At 38.9% G+C, this 6,662-nt stretch overlaps 1 pseudogene; it reads left to right on the forward strand.

Annotated features, from left to right (window-relative positions):
- The first annotated feature begins 549 nt into the window (after nucleotides 1–549).
- LOC100925522 lies at nucleotides 550–2,799 on the forward strand (annotated as a pseudogene).
- Nucleotides 2,800–6,662: the final 3,863 nt, after the last annotated feature.

The raw sequence follows: 6,662 nt of genomic DNA on the forward strand, positions 1-6,662 counted from the left end.
CAGCTTTTTTTATACAAGGCTAAAAATAAACTTAAGAAAATTATGATTAAGGAAACTCTATTCACAATATGTATACATAAAATTGTGTGTAAATATGTGATTATTTGTGCATTATATGTGAAATTACCTATCGATACACAAGACTGATATGCATACAGTTTCAAAACATCCTTATTTGAAATAAAGAAAATATAAATAATTTTAGAGACAGTAACTACTCAGGCTTTTGTTTTGCAATACAATAAAATGATGATGATCATTTGATCAGGAGCCAAGTTGACAGAATATATCCAGGAAGTTGTTTGAACTTTCTCAGTTTCCCTCAAAAACCACATGAAACCAAGTCTCTGAACAGATTATGGAATGACAAAACCTACAAAGAGATGGAATGAAATTATTCTCCAGTTCAAAACAGACTAGAAGGGCTTCAAGAGATAAAGAGGTGGGAAGGAGCCAGGCCTCTAACCTGGCTGGCACGAGGCAGCCTCTAGGACCCTACTGGGGCGTGGGAGCGTGCTTTTGGGCCCGGTCTGGCAGTGTCGGGCACGAGCAGGGGTAGGCAGGCGGTGGCAGTGGAGTCCTAAGAACCAGGGCTTGGTCTGCTGGAGGAATTCTAGGATGTGCAATACATCATCAAGTTTGGCAGTGTTTTGAAGGTCTGGTTCACTGTGAGGCTTTGGAACCATGGCCCAAGTGGAGAAAAGGGGCAGTTTGCTACGCAAGTCCTCAGCCTCCAAAAAACCACTGAAGGAGAAGGTGGTACTGATGTATGATGAAATCTTCATGACTGAGGACCCCAGTAAATGCAGCCCTGGATTCTGGGAGGAGCTCTTCCTCATGAAGGTGAATCTGGACTACCTTGAGGGCAAGTTGGGATCTTGATGTAGAAGAACTAATGAAGATCAAAGATAACATTAATTGTTTGTTTCAACACTGTATACAGGCTTGGGGAGAGGAGCACCCAATTCGGGTTGTCAATGCATTACAGAACCTGTGTGCATTTATCCTAGGGGTCCATCAGAAGAATAAGTCCACTTCTGGGTTTGACATTATCAACATGCTGATGGGCTTTGACAAGGCAGAACTCTGCATGAAGAATTTGATGGAGTTTGCATTCCTTGTTTTGTGCAGAAGGTTCTAAAAGTCTGAAGAGTTTATGTCTGAAACTTCTCCTTTGTTTGGTGACTGTGACAGATAACATCAGTCAAAACACTATCTTGTAATATGTAATGATCAATAGCATCTTTGAAGCTATTTTACAGGTTTTCTCTCCCACCCTCCAAGTTGCAGGGAACATGGGTACAATGCTGTTGTCCTTCTGACTTTGCTGGTGAACTATAGGAAGTATTGGTCTGTGAACCCTTATATTGTGAAGTTGTCTATTGTGGATGACGAAGCCACCCTCAATGGAATGGGGCTTGTTATTGCTCAGGCTTTGTCTGAATATAACAGACAATACCGAGATAAGGAAGAAGAACACCAGAGTGGCTTTTTCTCAGCCCTAACTAACATGAACCAGTGAGACTATTCTTCTGGCACTTTATGAAACTGTTCATTTAAACTGGAATTTCATCACAGTATTAGCACAGAGCCATCCTGAAATGGGCTTGATGACCACCCCTGTCAGCCCTGTTCCAATGACCCCTGCCACACCTCGAGGAAACACACCACCTTTCTCTGATGTTCTAAGTTCTGTGGAACTCTCACTGGATGCAGATGTTCAGACCAGTAATCTACTGATAACCTTCTTAAAGTACAGTTTCATTGTCATGCAGGACACTAAAGATGAATACCCACCTCCACAGTGGCAAACTTTGATTATCCTCAAGTGCATTGCAGAGGACCAATATGCTAATGCATTTTTACATGATGACAACATGAATTTTCGAATAAATCTTCACAGAATGCCTATGAGACACAGGAAGAAAGCAGCAGACAGGAACCTTCCCTGCTGCCCTTTGGTGTGTGCAGTGCTGGATCTGATAGTGGAGTTCATTGAAACACACATGATGAAGGAGTTTCCTATGGATCTTTATGTGCACTGCATCCAAGTGGTACACAAACTCCTTTGTTATCAGAAGAAGTGCCCGAATGTGGTTACATTATACATGGAGAGAATTTTGGTCAGCTTTGATCAACTTGCTGAAGTTCCTTATGTCCAATGAAACTGTGCTCTTGGCCAAACACAACGTTTTCTCATTGGCTCTTATAGTTTTGAACTTATTTAACATGTTTATCACTTATAGAGACACATTCCTGCCCACCCCCAGCAGCTATGATGAACTGTACTATGAGATTATCCGGATGCACCAGAGCTTCGAAGTCTCTATTCAATGGTCCTGAGGATTTCAACCAACACAGGCCAGTGGAAAGAAGCAGCCAGCAAGGTGATCCATGCATTAGTCAATATCAGAGTTATCATCAACCATTTTAACCCCAAGATTGGATTCTATGCTGCAGTGAATCACATATCCCAGCTGTCTGAGGAACAGGTTTTAGAAGTGGTCCGGGCTAAGTATGACACCTTAACCCTGAAGCTTCAGGACAGAGTAGATCAGTACGAGCGGTACTCAGAGCAGCACAAAGAAGCTGCCTTCTTCAAAGAGTTGGTCCCATCCATCAGCACCAATGTTCGGAGGAATCTGGCATTCCATACCCTGAGCCAAGAGGTTCTGCTAAAGGAATTCTCCACCATCTCTTGAAACTGTGTTGAGGAAACCACTCATTGATTGTCCTTTACCCCTGGATAATCCCTAGGCTGAGCTCTTTCCTGAGGGTTCAGGGTTGAAAGAAAGAGACCTCTCCTGCTGCATTTGAAGCTAGAGGGAGATTTGGAATATCTGTGTTTTTTCTAGACACCTAGATGCCAGTGGAACTTGGACATGGGGTCAGGCAGGATGATAATGCAGTTTTGGTGGGAGGGAGGGAGGGACTCCAGGAAGAGGAATGCTGCCAGTGTTGGGGTCTCAAATATGAAGAGATGGTCTGGCTGAAATTTGGTACTGAGGTACACTAACTGTTAGAGACCAGTGGGCTCTACTATAGCATGAAGGGCACATAGTTGAGGAACCGGCTTCCTCATTCTGGATTGGGGAGGGGAAGGACCTCATTTCCTTCTATCCTGAGGCTGAGATCCTCCAGGCTAAGGATTTGGCAGTACCATTTCTCCATCCTGGGGATTGTCTCTGGTGAAGGTGGACTCTGGAGTCTGTCCTCTGAATTTCTGAGCTATACCATGATTTGAGGTCTGGAATCCTTCCCTCCTCTACCAGTCAGGCTCCTGCCCAGCAGCATAATAAGGTCACTACTTAGTTTATTTTTTTTAAATCTGTTTTAAACTCTGTGTCTTTAGATTGTATATGTGAAATAAACATTGAAAGGTTTAAAAAACAAAAAGAGTTAAAGAGGTGCTCATCCACGCCACATTTCCCAGATCAGATAGTGTAGGGGGAAGTCAAGGAGAAGGTTTTAATCACAATGCGTCAGCAACTAAGATCCTTAGTCCTACTTCAGTAGAAGAACAGACCAGAGGAGCAGCCTGAAGTCTTAGCACAGAATGCAGATCACCAGCCCAGAAAAACTAGATAATAACAGGCAGGACTAAGTCAGGTGACCCCCTGCCATAAGCAAGACAATAAATAAAGAGGGGCCCCTGTGCTCAAAGCCAAGGCTCAAAACTCTGCAAAAAGCTTGGGCAAAGTCCCATGTACTGCAGAAGCAGAGGTCAGCTTTAAAATTCATTAAATAGGAAAAAAAAGGAAGGAAGAAAGAAAATGAGCAAGAAACAAAAGAAAATCTTAATCAGAGAAGAGCAAAACACCAACTCAGGAAAAGACAAGATGATCACATACAAAATCTTGAAGGGTGATATGAATTTCTCTCAAGCTCAAAAAGCCTTCTTGTAAGCCCTCGTAAAGGACAATAAAAGTCAAATTAGAGAGGTAGAAGAAAAATTGAGGAAAAAAAAAAAACAAAAACAAAAATAAGAGACATGAAAGAAAGAGTCAACAGGTTAGAAAAGGAAGGACAAAACTTGACTATAGAAAACATTAAAAAAATAAAATTGGCCAAATTAAAAAAAATTTCTGAAGAAACTAATTACTTAAAAAACAAAATTGGACAAATGCAAAAAGAAAGGAGGAGGAGGAAGACAAGGAAGAGAAGAAAAGAAGAAGAAGAAGAAGAAGAAGAAAACAACAACAATAAACAACAACAAGGAAGAGGAGGGGGAAAATAGAATTAATGAAATGGAAAAGGAGATACATAAGCTAATTAATTAAAATTATATATTAAAAACTAGAATGTGGCAAATGGAAGGAAATGTCTCTATGAGACTTCAAGAATCAATCAAACTAAAAATAATTTAAAAATGGAAGAAAACTTCAACTTGTTGAATAAGAACTCACTATTTGATAAAACTTGTTCAGAAAACGGGAAAATAATGTTGGAAACTTGACATAGACCTACATTTTACACTCCATACCAAAATAAAGTCAAAATGGGTATATGATTTAGATATAAAGGATGATACCATAAACAAATTCAGGGAGCAAGAGATTATTTACTTATCAGGTATTTGGAGAAGGAAGAAATTTATGACAAAAGAAGAACATTATGAAAGGCAAAATGGATGACTGATCAAATTAAAAAGGTTTTGCACAAACAAAACCAACAGAAATAAGATTAAAAGGTAAGTACAAATGTGTAGAAAAATCTTTACAACCAGTGTTCCTGATAAAGGTCTCATTTCTAAAATATATAAAAAACTATGTCAAATTATGAAGAATACAAGACATTCCTCAATTGATAAATGGTCAAAGGATATGAAGAGACAATTAATGATGAAATTAAAGTCATCTGTACCAATATGAAAAAATGCACTAAATTACAATTGACTAGAGAAAGCAAATTAAAACATCTCAAGTGCCACCTCAGACCTCCAAGATTAGCTAAGATGATAAATGTAGAAGAGGATGTGGGAATACTGGGACACAATGCATTGTTGGTGGAGTTGTGAAATGATCCAACCATTCTGTAGAGCAATTTGTAACTATGTCCAAAAGGCTATAAAACTATGCCTATTCTTTGACCAAGCAATGCCATTACTGGGTCTGTATCCCAAGGAAATCATAAAGGATGGGAAAGAAACTTCATGTACAAAAATATTTGTAGCAGCTGTTTTTGTGGTAACAAAGAATTGAAAAATGAGTAGATACCCATCAACTGGGGAATGGCTAATAAGGTGTGGAATATGAAGGTAATGAAATATTTTCTATAAAAAATGATGAACAAGGTAATTTTATAAAGGCTCAGAAAGATTTACATGAACTGACGCTGAACAAAACAAGCAGAACCAGAAATATATTGTACACAATAACAGTAAGAATGTGCAATGATCATCTTATGAATGATTTGATTCTTCTCAGTGGTTCAGTGATCCAAAGCAATCCAAGAGACTTGAGACAGAAAATGCCATCTGCATCCAGAAAAAAGAACTAAGAAGACTGAATGTAATCAACACATGCTATGTTCACTTCTTTTTTCTGTCTTTTTAATCTCTCATAGTTTTTCGCTTTTGCACTGATTTTTCTCTCCCAACATGATTCATAAAACAATATGTATTAAAAATACATTTTATAAAAAGGAAAAGAAAAGGAAGTCTTTTTTGAGAACTTCGAAGAAGCCTCTTTGGGCTTGAGATCAATTCATATCACTTTGAGATTTTCTCTGTGGACATTTTGTCTTTATTTGCATTAGTGTTTTGGTTTTCACTGTTACCACAGTTGCATTCTATTATCAAGATTCTTTTCTATTTCTTGCTCATTTTCTTTCCTTTTCTTTTGGTATTTCCTTTTTATTTTTGTTTATGGTTGAGCCCTGCTCCTGGGGTAAAGGGGTACTGTCCCAAGCTTCCCTGTGCATTTCTGAGCCTTGGCTTTGAGCATAGGTGATAGCTTTGCCTGCTCTTTTTAGGAAACTAACTGGTTTTCCAGAGTTTGCTTTCTGAGTTGGTCCCATTGATCTGCTCTTGTACAGAGCCAGGACTGAGGGTATTATCTGCTGATTTGCTCATCATTTTGCTCTTTTCCCAGAATCTGTCTGAGTTAGGTTGAACACCCTCAGTTCACCCCAGTGAGACTGACCTTTCTCAAAGTTTTTCTAGTCTAGATTGAGCTGGAGAGAGGTTCCTTTAGACTCTGTCCAAAGGCTTGGTTTCATGTGTTCTTTGAGGGTAACTGGGACAGCTTGAGCAGCTTCTTGGCTTTATTCCATCATCTTGATTCCAACCCTGGAAGTCTGTTTTACTATTATTGATGTAGTCACTGGGCTCATAGTTTTCCTAATGTTGAACCATCCCTGCTTTCCTGATATGAATATTATCTGGTCATAATACATGAACATTGTGATACCTTGCTATAGCTCATTGTGGTTTAAATATCACAACCATATTTGTGTTACAAAAGGAATTTTGTAGGACTGCTTCTCTACCTATTTTATAATGGTTTATATAGAATTGGGATACATTTTGCCTTAAATGTTTTTAAAAAATTCACTTGTAAATCTGTCTGGTCTTGGACATTTTTACTTAGGGAGATCAATTATGATTACTTTCATTTCTGTTTTCTAAGATTCACAAGTATGTTATTAACTATGTATTTCCC

Source organism: Sarcophilus harrisii, chromosome 4 (genome assembly GCF_902635505.1).
Source record: "Sarcophilus harrisii chromosome 4, mSarHar1.11, whole genome shotgun sequence".
Taxonomy (NCBI): Eukaryota; Metazoa; Chordata; class Mammalia; order Dasyuromorphia; family Dasyuridae; genus Sarcophilus; species Sarcophilus harrisii.